The 13896-nt window shown below is 34.9% G+C and overlaps 1 protein-coding gene across 1 annotated transcript in view; it reads left to right on the top strand.

Annotated features, from left to right (window-relative positions):
• Positions 1-13896, top strand: part of STPG2 (sperm tail PG-rich repeat containing 2) — a 144850-nt gene that overhangs the window by 114206 nt on the left and 16748 nt on the right. The window lies entirely within an intron of this gene.

Raw genomic sequence — 13896 nt, forward strand, 5'->3', positions numbered from 1 at the left:
CTGGGCCTCTAGTTGAGATGATAAAGTATACTTTTCTCGTTTTGATCTTGTGTTGTTTATATCACACATCAGTTTTTATTTTATTTTATAAGACCCAGTGTGAATATCAGGTAATAAATCTCTATATTAATTAAAAAACTATTAAGACTATTCATAACAAATTGAAGTGGCTTGCAATTTTAAAGATAGATATATTTAATAGATGTGTTCTTATATCTGAATTGCTTAGCAGCTTTTTTTTTAATATATTTTATTGATTTTGTACAGAGAGGAAGGGAGAGAGATAGAGAGTTAGAAACATTGATGAGAGAGAGTCATCGATCAGCTGCCTCTTGCACACCCCCTACTGGGGATATCCCACAACCAAGGTACATGCCCTTGACCGGAATCGAACCCGGGACCCTTCAGTCCCCAAGCCGACGCTCTATCCATTGAGCCAAACCGGTCTCAGCTGCTTAGCAGCTTTAATAGAGTCTTTGCCTAAGTATTTTTTAAGTTTTGCTGCTTTATTTTAGTCTCCTGAGTCCTCTCAACCAATTTAACATCTGTAAACTTAGTAAAAGTAAAACAGTGCTCTTTATAAATTAGAAAACGATGGGAGTTTGGGAAGATTTTGGGGATTCATTGTATAATCTAGATTGAGAAATTTAACTTCTACATACTATAATTACTTTTGAATTATTAAATAATGCAATCTTTTGTTTGTATGATTAATATGCTTTAAAAGTATAATTTTGTGATATTTTGTGAGACTATAATTTAATATAGATGTGAATTTAATTGTGAAAATATAATTTAATTAATATACAATAACCTAAAGTTCAAATATTTTTATTAAAGGTTCTTTTTATTTAGGCAAGAATAGTTGAAAAGAATTTTTTGTAGTAGAATCATGGACTGACTTTATCCAGACTTTAGTGCCATTATTAAAAAACTAAAATCAAATATAATGGCTATAAATAGAGGACCATTTTTAGGTGTATGGTTTTAAATTCATTTAATATTTCTATGTTGGAAACGCTTTTTGCCATATTTAATGAAAATAAGCATGATGTTATAACAGTTTGTATTTGAATTATGCTATTATCTTCACTAGTATTGAAATGAGAGAAATTCAAATAACAACTAGTAGGTTAATCTAATCTAATCTAATCTAATCTAATCTAATAAAGAGGGAATATGCAAATTGACCATCACGCCATAACAGTCAACATGGCTGTGCCCAGAGTGGAGGCCAAGTTCCCGTAACAATCAGCAGGGATTTGAGGCTGCGTGGTGCTGGTCTGGGACAGGGGACCTGAGGCTGTGCCCCAGGCTTGGTGGAGCTTGACAGGGCACCTCAGGCCACACCCCCACCCAGCACTGGCCCAGGGCACCTCAGGCCACACCCCCACCCAGCACTGGCCCAGGGGACCTCAGTCCATGCCCCTGCCCTGGCTTTGGGCCAGGAGACCTGAGGCTGTGCTCCATGCCCCAGCGCCAGGCCGTGGGACCTAAGGCCATGCACCCTTCCTGGCATGGTTTGACAGCAGACCTCAGGCTGTGCCCCCTGCCCAGGGGGTTGATGGAGGACCTGAGGCCATGCCCCCTCCCCCCCGGTGGGGCTTGACGTGGGCCTTATGGTGTACCCATGCACTGGCCCAGGCTGGGGGACCCCAGACCACACACCTTGCCCTAGGCCAGGGAATCTGAGGCTGTGCTCCCTGGCACACCTCAAGGCACACCCCTCACTCCGGGATGGGGGAACCTCAGGCCGTGCCCCATCCCCCAACCCCAGCACCGGACTAGGCGACCTGAGGTACTCCACCCCAACCAGCAGGGCTTGACAGGGATGGGGTCGGCCAGGTCTGGATTTAGCCCAATGGGGGTGGGTCTGGCCAGGTCTGGGTCTCACATGATTTCAAGGTGCACGTGGGTATGTGGGAACTTGACTCTGGTTCCCATGGCACGCCCCAGATCCTGGCAGGAGGAAGATTTTTGTATACATTTTACTAATGTTCTTTAATCTCTGACACTTCTATTATAGAGAAAGGGCAAACAGCAATATTAAAATATTTCCTCTAATTAATTCCCTTTTAATGTGCACAAATTGTGTGCACCGGGTCATTAGTATTTTATATATATAACATTGCTCACCTGAATCAGAAACTGGCATAGGCCTTCAGTAGATGTTCTTTCTTTTTTTGAGGGTACCCTTGTTTTCTCTGTGATATTGCATTAGGAACAGAATTCGTAACAGTTTAGTAGCCTTATTCCCAAATAAGTGAATATTAAATACAATGAGTATTAGTGTATAATTGCTTTGAGAGTTGAAAGTAGAACTCAAGGATTTGACTATAGCCTTCTGGAAAGAGTCCATGAAGAAGATATGCTTATATCCATGTTTTCATTCATTGATCTCCATGAATACAGTGAAGATGGAGTAAGATAACGTTTTTTCATCTTTATATGAAATATTAATTGCCTTGTAAGCTAATTGCATTATGCCCATTTTGGACTTCTTTATAATACTTAAGGTCAAATTTTTTACTAGGACAATGTTTTATAAGTTTTGGCCTCCATTAAAATCATAATGACTTGAATTTTTGTTGGTATACTTTTTTAAAAAAATAACTAATTTATTTAAAAAAATTAGTGTTGCCAAATTTTGTGAATGGTACCAGTCTATATTGTCCTCTAGTTTTCAGATATGACTGTTTTATTATAGATCCTTTTGTGATGCATTCATTCATTAATCACTCTCTCAGTGGTATTGACATGACAATCATGATAAAACTGATCTGTGCCACGTTCCCACATTTGGTGGGAAACAGTTACCATGGTAACTTACTAGGAGCACTGGGACAGTTTTCTTGGGCTGAGAGACACTAGAAAAAGATTAGCTAGAACAGACTATTTTTTTGAGGAAATGAGGCCATGAATTTGATATTTTGTACTTAGAAGATATACCTAACCAAAAAATGATAAATATTTTCTGAGATATTCTAAGGGGAAAACATTTTGAAGTAAAGTAAATTTAAAGTAATTTAAATTAAAAAATATAGTATTAAATATTGTGAAGGCAGAGGAAACAATTCCATCAGTGTAAAAAAAATTAAGATTACTTAATAATTACTACTTTAACTGTCCTCTTATTTTCTACTGTATTTCAAATCAATATATATATTTAAGATCACCCAAGGATATTTTTTCCATTGATTTTTATGAGAAAGTGGAAGGGACAGAGAGAGACAGAGAGAAACACCAATGTGATTGCCAGAACTGAGGTACATTGACCAGAATTGAACCTGGGATCCTTTAGTCCACAGGCTGAAGCTGTATCCACTGAGCCAAACTGGCTAGGCCAAATAAATAGATTCTTTAAAATTTCAACTTCCATTTTTTAGTTGTTGTTATGGCAAGGATTACTTGAACTACTTGGAAGAATAAAATACCAAATCTCCTATAGCTTGCATGTTAGTGGGAAAATTGAAAAATATGTGCAATTTTGCAGTAAATAATGATAGACACTCTGATAGAAGTAAATGTAGGCAGACTGCCTATCCCAGCCTGAGGAGGTTCAGCAGTGTTTAATCTGAGTCCTAAAGGTTGAGTGAACTGAATTAAAAGGAGGATATTCCATGCAGTGTTCAACATGTACAAAGGCCCCTTTGCTTTGCAACTTTTTGGAACAAAAATAATGCAGATTATTTATATTTATAAGTGTGAGGAGATTGTGGTGAGTGAACAGGCCAGAAAACAAATACTATCAATATATCAAACAAGGGTCTTATATGGCCATGCATAGGAGTTAGAACTTTAGTTAGTAGGCAGTGAGTTTTAAGTGATGTTTTTAAACAGAGGAATGACAAAAATAGAGTCAAAGTTTAGAAAGATTATTCTTACATTCATGTAGAGAATGAGCTGGAGTGGGTTTCACAGGATTCAACCTGACCAGTAAGGAAACATATTAGATTTCTACAACTGCTATAACAAATTACCACAAATTTAGCATCTTAAAATCACACCTATTTATTATTTCACAGTTTCTTATGGACTGAAGACCAGATGCAGCATGGCTTAGCTGGGTCTTTGCTTAGGATTTCATAAGACAAAACCAAGCTGTTTATAGAGCCATGTTTCTTTCAGAGGTTCTGGAGAATAATCTGTTTTCAAGCATATTCCGGTTGTTAACACAAAAGAAGGTGAAAGGATTAGCTAAATAAATAAATAAATGAATAAATAAATAAATAAATAAATAAAAATAAAGTATAACCCATAGAAACATAACAGTGTAGTGTTGGCCAGATAGAAGAAGAAAGCTAGGGGCAGGGTGGAGGTAGGCAAAGAGGAAAGGGAAATAGGAACATCTGTAATAGTGTAAACAATAAAAAAGAAGTAAAAAAAAAAAAAAGAATTTAGTGCTTTGCAGGTATATGGTGAAGTTCCTGTTTTCTTGTTGTCAGCCAGAAGAGCCTCTATTATCTTCTTAAGATCAGAAGCATTCCCTTTCTTGTGACCTACTCCATCTTTCTGATGTGTGTTTTGGATTTCTTAGGACATATTCCTAGAAGAGGGATTACTGGGTCAAATGGGAATTCCATTTTTAATTTTTTGAAGAAACTTTATATTGTTTTCTGCAGTGGCTGTACCAGTCTGCATTCCCACCAACAGTGTACTAGATGTTCTCCACATCTTCTCCAATATCTATTGATTTTTTGATGATAGCCATTCTGACAGGTGTGAGATGATACCTCATGGTTATTTTAATTTGTGTCTCTCTGATGACTAGTGACTTTGAGCATTTTTTCATATGTCTCTTGGCCTTCTGCATGTCCACTTTGGAGAAGTGTCTATTTAGGTTATTTGCCCATTTGTAAATTGGATTGTTGGTCTTAAAAAAGGACATTTTAAACTGTCAGCATTAAAATTAGGTTAACAAAAATGGCTGGCATTTTAAAAAATTGATAACTGAAGTCTTGGTAGGTGTATTTTGCATTTATTTTAAAGTATTTTGTAGAGTCATCCCTGCCCCTCAACTTGAACATACTCTTTTTTTTTTTTTTTTTTTTTTTTTTTAAATCCCTGAAGGCTTTTCTTCCTGGCATTTAAAAATGCCAGAACAATATTGCACTGTAGTTCATGTGGGTAATTTGCATTTTTATAAATTCTATATCTAGTGATGTCAACTCTTCGCCTACCTCATACATGGTCATAATTTCTTAACCACCAAGATTATTTTTACTATAAGAGCATTTGATTTTTGGGATTCCCTAATGTTCCAGGTATACTGTAATAGATCCTGAACTAGAAATCAGGAATCTTGATTCTCTTCTCAAGGCTTCTTTTCAATACAGTGCTGCTTCCAAAGGAAAATATATCGACATTTTTGCTGAGGAATGAAGACAATATTCTTTCACCTGTACTATTCCTTATTTGATTGGGCACACTGTCTGTCTTTACTAGGTGCTCTTTTGCTATTCCAGTCCCCCCCCCCCTTTTTTTTAAATTTGTTTTTATTGATTTTAGAGAAAAAAGGAAGGAAGAGGGAGAGAGAGAGAGACAGAAACATTGATGAGAGAGCAACATCATTGATGGAGTCCTTAACTCCAGCATGCGCCCTGACCAGTAATCAGACCTATGACTTTTTGGTGCATGGGACGATGCTCACACTCTGAGCCACACCAGCCCAGCACACTCCCCACCCTCCTTAATTATAGCTACAGAAATAGAGGTTCTGAAGCCATTGAAACAAATGCCAAAGATCTTTCATGAAAACATTTTATCTAAATGCTACTGTAACCTAGTTCACAATTTTTCTCTCTTTTTTTTTCTGGCTTATTTTTAAACTAAAGAGACCACAGGAATCTCTTTGTAGAAAGTAAACACATGCAAGCTCTTTTGAAATATTATTTAAATAGTAATAATGAAAAGTAAAAATGATATTTTATGCATTTATTATTTTATCTCCTCAAAGTTTTTAAAAACTTTTTTGTTGTTATTTCTCATCCAAGTATATTTTTCCATTGATTTTTAGAGAGAGTGGAAAGGAGGGGGGGAGACACAGAGAAACATTGATGTGAGACACATCAATTGGTTGCCTCCCACACTCTGGGGCAGGGGATTGAGCAAACCCAGGACCCTTCAGTTTGCTGGACAGTGCTCTGTGCACTGAGCCAAACTGGCTAGGGCTTTAAAAACTTTTAAAATATATTTTAAAGCTCACATGCAGTAAGATATTCTTAACTTTTAAATTGTGTGTGATGATTAGTCTGGGATTGATGTTCAAAGAAAGTAAAACATTTCCCTAAACTGTAGAGAACAAAGAAGACAGCATGTAATTTAATGATAAATATCTCTGAGGACTTTCTAATTATCTTTTAATATGGTGTTCATATTTAGAAAATTAATTTACCCATTTTTATGGTCCCACGTTCAAATTTGGAAATATGCTTTTAAGACATCATTGCTTAATTATAACAGAAGCATTAACAAAGTAGATTTAAAAAAATCTGAATTTGCACATTTGAGCATTTCACTAGGGTTTAAGACCTTTTCTAGACCTTTGATTTGCTGTGTGCAAAAGTAAAAAAAAAAAAAATCACCTTTTAAACATTTGCCAACAATTTCCTAATGTGCATTGTAAATACATGATTACATCTGTTTCTTTATATGAGTCTCACAGTGCACACTTAGGGAGCTTTCTTTCTACTGGTATCCAATTGATTTAATTATGCAAGTCCCACTAATGTGCTAATTGGAAGACAGACGTTTTAGCATTGCCTGAAATTAGATTACATTCATGGAACCATATTATTTGGATGGCTTGCCATAGTGAAATAGATGAACTGTGTTGCAGCTGAATTTTTAATTAAGTTAACTTTTTACTTTCATTCCTATGTGGTTTATTTATTTTGCATATAAGATTGTTTTTCATTGTGCCCTTTGTTTTAATTTTTCAGTTGTCACTGTTTTTCGAATGTGCCACATCTCAAATATTTTAATAACATTTTGTAGTATAGTTACAAGCCTGAGAAATGAAAGATAAAACAGTTTTGATATGAAGACTTACTGCTGAGAAATAGCAGTAAGAAAAATTACATATTAGAGCCCAATTGTGGCTTAAAATATTTTACCTTATAAGTTCTTAATATATATACACTATTATACATCCTGTTTCCTATATTAGCTTATCTAAGTTCATGGTTCTGATTTTAATAAAACACTATTATGATCTTGTTATGTCGCAGTCACTCTGATAGCAGTTGGGCACAAAGATAACTAGGATCTTTCCTCTGGAGGAACTTCATCCAAGAATAGTATTAATGTCTTTTAAAAAATTGAGGAATGCACTAACTGGTTTGGCTCCGTGGCTAGAGCGTCAGGCTGTAGACTGAAGGGTCCCAGGTTTGATTCAGGTCAAGGGCATGTACCTTGGTTGCGAGCACACCCCCAATAGGGGGTGTGCAGGAGGCAGCTGATTGATGTTTCTCTCTATCCTTCTCCCTTCCTCTCTGTAAATAAATAAATAAATAAATAAATAAATAAAAATTTAAAATATTTTTTAAAAATTGAGGAACATTTTCTGTTTATTTTCATATTGCCTGGAATGACTCCTTCCCCCCCCCCCCATTTAAATGATTATTCTACCTAATTTGATATTACGATGGATTCCCCATTTTTTCTTCATATTTTCACCTTAAAAGTCATTAGACTCTCATCTTTTTTTTAGGCCAGGATTTTCTTAGACCAGGATTTCAGAGGCTTTTTGGCCTTTTGAGAAAAATATTTTAAAAATGGATATAATTGCAAAATAAATATATAAAGAGATAATAATGTATAATAACTTTGAAAAGCAATTTAGCAGTTTCTTCAAAAGTTCCAAATTTTAAAATTTGCCTACTGTCGACCTAAATGTTCTGCTCTGAGGTATTTATTCAAGAGAAATGAAAGGTTGGTATGACAGTGTTTATGGCAATATTATTAATCAAAACCATTATTATTAAGCAAAACTGGAGACAATATAACTGTTTTTTAAAGATAATCTTTTATTGGATATTCTGTTGCTTCATTATATACATCTAGGTGTGTATTTATTTTTTACTTATCCTCATTGGAATTTGATTCAGTAACCTAAATCTGAGAATTAGTATTTCATTTATATTAGAAAAATGTCAGCCATGACCTTTGTAGATAGGATCTCTCCAAAATTCTTTCAATTAACTCTTTGTGGAATTCCTATTAGATGCATTTGGGGAATTCTTATTCATTTCCTGTTTGTTAAAATTTTCATCTAGTTATCTCTTTAGTATTTGGGGTGATTTCTTCAGTGCTATCTTCCAGTACACTAATTCTCTTCTTAGCTGTTTATCAGTTTTATCTATTGTTCTGCTACTACATGTAACAAAAGCCCCATTACAGTGCTGACCAAACAAAAATTTGTTTTTACCACATAGCGTGGCATCTGAAAGTTGGCAGCCCAGGGCTGATGCCTCAAGTTCTTCCTATTTTCTATTCCTCCAAACTTAATATATGGTTAATTCTGTGATTGCCTCATGATAGCAAAATGGAAGCTTCCTTGCATTCTTTCTGTTTGCTTTACAAACATTAATGGAAAATAATACTTTTATACTTTCAAATATCTTGCCTATAATTATAAAAATGGTGACAGTGTAACTTGATATTATAACAGATTTTCAATGAATACTTAAGTCAACTACTTAAAATATGAAATTAAATATTGTCAGGACATTAAATTAATTCATATATACCCATTATTAAGTAACATGTTATAAAGATGTTTTTGACTCACTTATTGAATTTTAGTTCCTCTAGCTATACCTCTCAGTATACATTAACTATTAATACACAGTTGTTCTCATCTTATCTAATAAAAGAGTAATATGCAAATTGACTCTCCAAGATACAAGATAGCCTCCCACAGTGGTCAAAGATGGCTGCCCTCATGTGGACACAAGATGGCCACCACAAGATGGTCTGCAGGGAAGAGCAGTTGTGGGCAATAAGGGGTGACCAGGCCAGCAAGGGAGGGCAGTTGCGGGGGGGTGGAGGGGACTCAGGCCTGCAGGGGAGGGCATTTGGGGGGGGACCAGGTCTGCAGGATAGGGCAATTGGGGGTAGGGAGGAGACAAGGCCTGAAAGGGAGGGCAGTTGTGGGCAATCAGGTCAGCAGGGAGGGGAGTTAGAGGTGACCAGGCTGGCAGGGAGGAAAGTTAGGGGCAATTGGGCAGGTTGGGGAGCAGTTAGGCATAGATCAAGCTGGCAGGGGTGTGGCTAGGGGGTGATCAGGCTGGCAGGCAGTTAGGGGCAGTCAGGTAGAGGCAGGTGAGCGGCTGGGAGCCAGAAGGCCTGGATTGTAAGAGGGATGTCGACTATTACTCTTGTGATAAATTTTGTATATGGCACAGTTTACCTTAAACTAGGGATATTATTCTGGATTATCTAAGTGGGTCCAATAGTAAACCCTTAAGAGTAGAGAACTTTCTCCAACTGGGGACAAGAAGAAGCCAAATAAATTAGAATTCTGGCGGACTGAGTAGGTTGTTGCTGTTTTGAAGATGGAGACAAACACTGAATAGAAATTTGGAGGTCTCTAAGCAGAGAGAGGCCCTCAGTTAATAGTCAGTATGGAAATAAGGACTTGCCATAGCTTCAAGGAAATGGCTTTTGCCAACAACCCAAGTTAGTTTGGTAGTAGATTATTCCCCTGAGTTTCCATCCAGGTTAAGAGCACAGCATGATTTACACTTTGATTTTAAGCTTGTGGTTCCCTGAGAATAGAACCCAGCCATGCCTGCCCCAGACTTCTAAGCTACAGAACTGTGAGCTAATAAATGGGCATAATTTTAAATCACTGTGTGGTCATTTGTTACACAGTAATAGAAAACCAATATATTGGTCCTTATTTTTTCCATACTAAATTTATTTAATTTCCCAAAGAAATAATTTGATTTAATCTGTTCAAATGAATCTCTTTTAAATTTAACAGATAGAATACAGAGCATGCATTCTGATTTCAACTTACACTTAACATTTTCCAGTTCATCCCAATGTAATTTGATTATCTTATTATTTCATCCATAAAAAACTATTGTATAATTATATTATGAGCACTTTTTGATGCTTAGGAACATCTTTAAATGATATAACCACTGACTAATGTGACAACACCTTTTGAACTACATGAGTGCTGACAATGCAGATAGTCTGAGAAGTAAATGTCTTTATTAACTATTGATTTAAATCAAAGCAGGAACAATATTTCATACTTAATACTACAGAGAATAAAGCATATTCATAAAATCTAGAGTAAGAAATATAGTGCATTGATTATTAGACTTTTCAGCAACATTGCAGGTAATATTTAAGAAGGTCACATTGTGCTATTGTTTGATTAGAGCATCCTTGCATTGTCAAGTGGCACCACACATCAACTTTCATTTGTATTGTCTAGGTTTTAACAGTATACATTAAAAATGATCAATATAAAAACATTATTTAATTTGCCTTTAAAGGATCAAATTTTCATAGATCTTAGATAATATTATATTATTTGGCCTAAAATCCTTTCCAAGTGTAGTATGTTTTGTGATATTAAATTAAATATTTTGCTTGGAAAAAGAGAAAGGTAAGGCATTAGTTCTTAACTAACTTTTGGAAAGAAGGAGAGGAGGAATCAAGAATAATAAGGAAACTAGGAATATTGAAAATTGAGCACCTTCTTTTCATTTTGAAAAATATTTAAATTGGTTAACCAAAATGAAAGCTTTAGAAATATTTTGAAAACCTTATCTCTAAATCCAGTGTATTGTTTATAAATATAAGGTATCCCAAAAATGTATACACACTTGGAGTTATTACAAAGTCAGTGTTTATTAATATACAGTTCATTTAAAAAGTTTAAAGAATCTACAGAAATGAGTAATTTTTTTTGGTCAATGCCTGTTCTCAAACTGATGACTGTTCTGGCCCAGGCACTGCCGATAATGTGGAGCAATGGAAATCATAAACATCCAGAATCACTGCTTGTTATTTGTGCGCCCTCAGTTTGTCAACTGTTGCCAGTTTTTGTACCATAAACTTTACCTTTTATTTATCCCCATAAAAGAGTCTAGTGAATAAGTTTTCTTTGTTCAAATCTTAGTCTGGGCTCACCCATTATTTTAAATCAGTTAAACCTGAAAAAGGAGTGAAAATTAAGTAAGTTATCAGCTGTTAAAGTATGTATACATTTTTTAAACATCCAGTAAATTACTATTATTCAAAATGTGTATACATTTAACTTAAAACGGATGCAGATTAACCTTTACTATGGAAAGACTGGAACACAGTTGATTTTTGCCTGCCCTTTCTGCAAGAGCGTTTGGGGAATATTCCTGGTGAGTTCTGCACCCCTTAAGAATTGCTTCTTAGTGATATTCTTGTGAGTATAAACCTGATGGCTTTCAGAGATAGGTGTTGTGGGAGTTTTTCCCTGTGGTAGGAATCTTGGTCAATTTCCAGTAAATATTTAAATTTTATTATTTTGATTATTGATCATTGACTTTTATTTATTGGTTAACTTTATTTGTTTAAATTCGACAGATCATGCCCTTTTCTCTTTTCCATTGTAGAATTTAATTTTTTTTCTTATTGCTTTCTAAGAGATATTCATGTTCTACAGAGAAAATTTTGTTAAAAACAACTATACTACTACTAAGAATCATTGATTACTAATTGGGAACTTATTGTTTCTAAATTTTTTGCAATAATCATGTCATATGAAAGTTTTAAATTTTTATTTATAGGATCCTTATCATCTTAAAAGTAGTTAAATAAATATACTTATATTCTTGTTATGTTATTTTTTCACTTGTCATTTTATTTTATTTTATTTTTTAATATATTTTCATTGATTTCAGAGAGGAAGGGAGAGGGAGAGAGAAAGATGGAAACATCAACAATAAGAGAGAATTATTGATCGGCTGCCTCCTGCATGCCCCTACTGGGGATCGAGCCTGCAACCCAGGCATGTACCCTTGACTGAAATCGATTCTGGGATTCTTGGGCTCAGTGGATAGAACAGGCCAATGCTCTGTCCACTGAGCCAAAGCAGATAGGGCCACATGCCATTTTAAATCTTGGGTTTAGGAAATATTTAAAACTTATGGAGAAAGAGAATAACAAATCAAAGACTTTCACATTCATCATCGTGCTCTATCAAACTCACATGCAGCTATACATTTTTAAATATCAAACTGGGTAAAACAATCTAAACATAGTATATATAACATAGATTTTATAGCTTTCTTTTAACCCTACTCACTATTGAATTGAGTGATAGGTGATCATCTAATATATATATATATTTTTCGTATAATACATATCTATGTAATACATATCTATGTAATACATATATATATTACATATATATATATATATATATATATATATGTATAGTATAATCAATTTTCAATGTCTAGTAGGAATTCATATAGAGAAAGGGAGAACTTTTTTTCTGCCAAGGGCCATTTGGATATTTATAATATACGTGGGCCATTCAAAATGATCATCTTAAAAATTAGCCTATCTTTGGACAAACATTTAACTCACCCTTAATGCCTTGGCAGGGCCAGACCAAATGATTCACAGGCCTCATGTGGTCCACAGCCAACATTTCCCACTCCTGATCTAGAATAACTAGATTACTTTCATCACCCCACCCTTAGCCCCCAGCCTATTTTTCCCACTTTGAACTCAAAGAGTTCATGAAAAACTACAGCACTAAGTACTATTATAAGAATATTTTCTCTCTATCCATGACTACAATGTTTTGCTTTTGTGTTGGGGTCTTCCTACAATGCATGATCTGTGCCTTATTCTCCTTTTCTCTATTAGTTATATTTATAATCTGAGAGTGACAGGTTTTTAAGAGTTGTAGAAATATAAATTGATTACTTTCCCTGTAAAACAAATTAAATTGATTAAAGATTTAAATGTTCAATTAAAGATAAATTTGGATTAAAAATAGTCTTTAATTTCAGAGGACTTTTTGGATAAAGCATAAAACAGGGGAACTATAAAGGAAATGTCAGGTAAATTTGCCTTCAAAGAGGTAAATACTCTTCCATAGAAAAACTAAATATTACTCTAAAATACTTCACTACAAATAAACAGAACTCTGAAAATGTTAAACCATAAAACAAATGCTATAAATAAGTGACAAGAGATAAATTATAATCTAGGAATAATATTTTAAATACATATGGAAGACCATGGCCATTTTCTTAATACAGAAGAATTTATAAAACAAAGAAAAACAATGAAGCACTCAATTAGAAAATGAGCTGTAGATTGTTAATATAGATATGAAAAGATGCTCATATTAACTTGAAACAAAATAAAATTTAAAGGTGGAATTACGTTTTCTTATTTAAAACATTTTTAAGCCCAGGTGGCATGGCTCAGTGGTTGAGCATTGACCTATCGACCTATGAACCTGGAGGTCACAGTCAGAGCATATGCCTGGGTTGTGGGCTTGATTCCCAGAGTGGGACATGCAGGAGGTAACAGATCAAGGCTTCTTTCTTATCATTGATGTTTCTGTCTCCCCCTTCTCCCTTTCCTCTCAATAAAAATATATTTTATAAAAAGATTTTAATTTTAATTTTATTTATTTATTTATTTATTTATTTACGTATTTAAAAAATCTTTATTCTTGAGAGTATTACAGATATCTTTCCCTTTTTCTCCATTGCCCGGCTCCACCCTGTTCTTGCCACACCCCAGGCCTTCACCACCCTCTTGTCTGTGTCCATAGGCCATGCATATATGCATACTAGTGTTCCAGTGCATGGATTCGTGCACATTGAAAGGAAATTAATTATCAATAGAAGAAATATTTTAATATTGCTATTC

The sequence above is a fragment of the Pipistrellus kuhlii genome, unplaced genomic scaffold (assembly GCF_014108245.1).
Source record: "Pipistrellus kuhlii isolate mPipKuh1 unplaced genomic scaffold, mPipKuh1.p scaffold_m20_p_1, whole genome shotgun sequence".
Lineage (NCBI taxonomy): Eukaryota > Metazoa > Chordata > Mammalia > Chiroptera > Vespertilionidae > Pipistrellus > Pipistrellus kuhlii.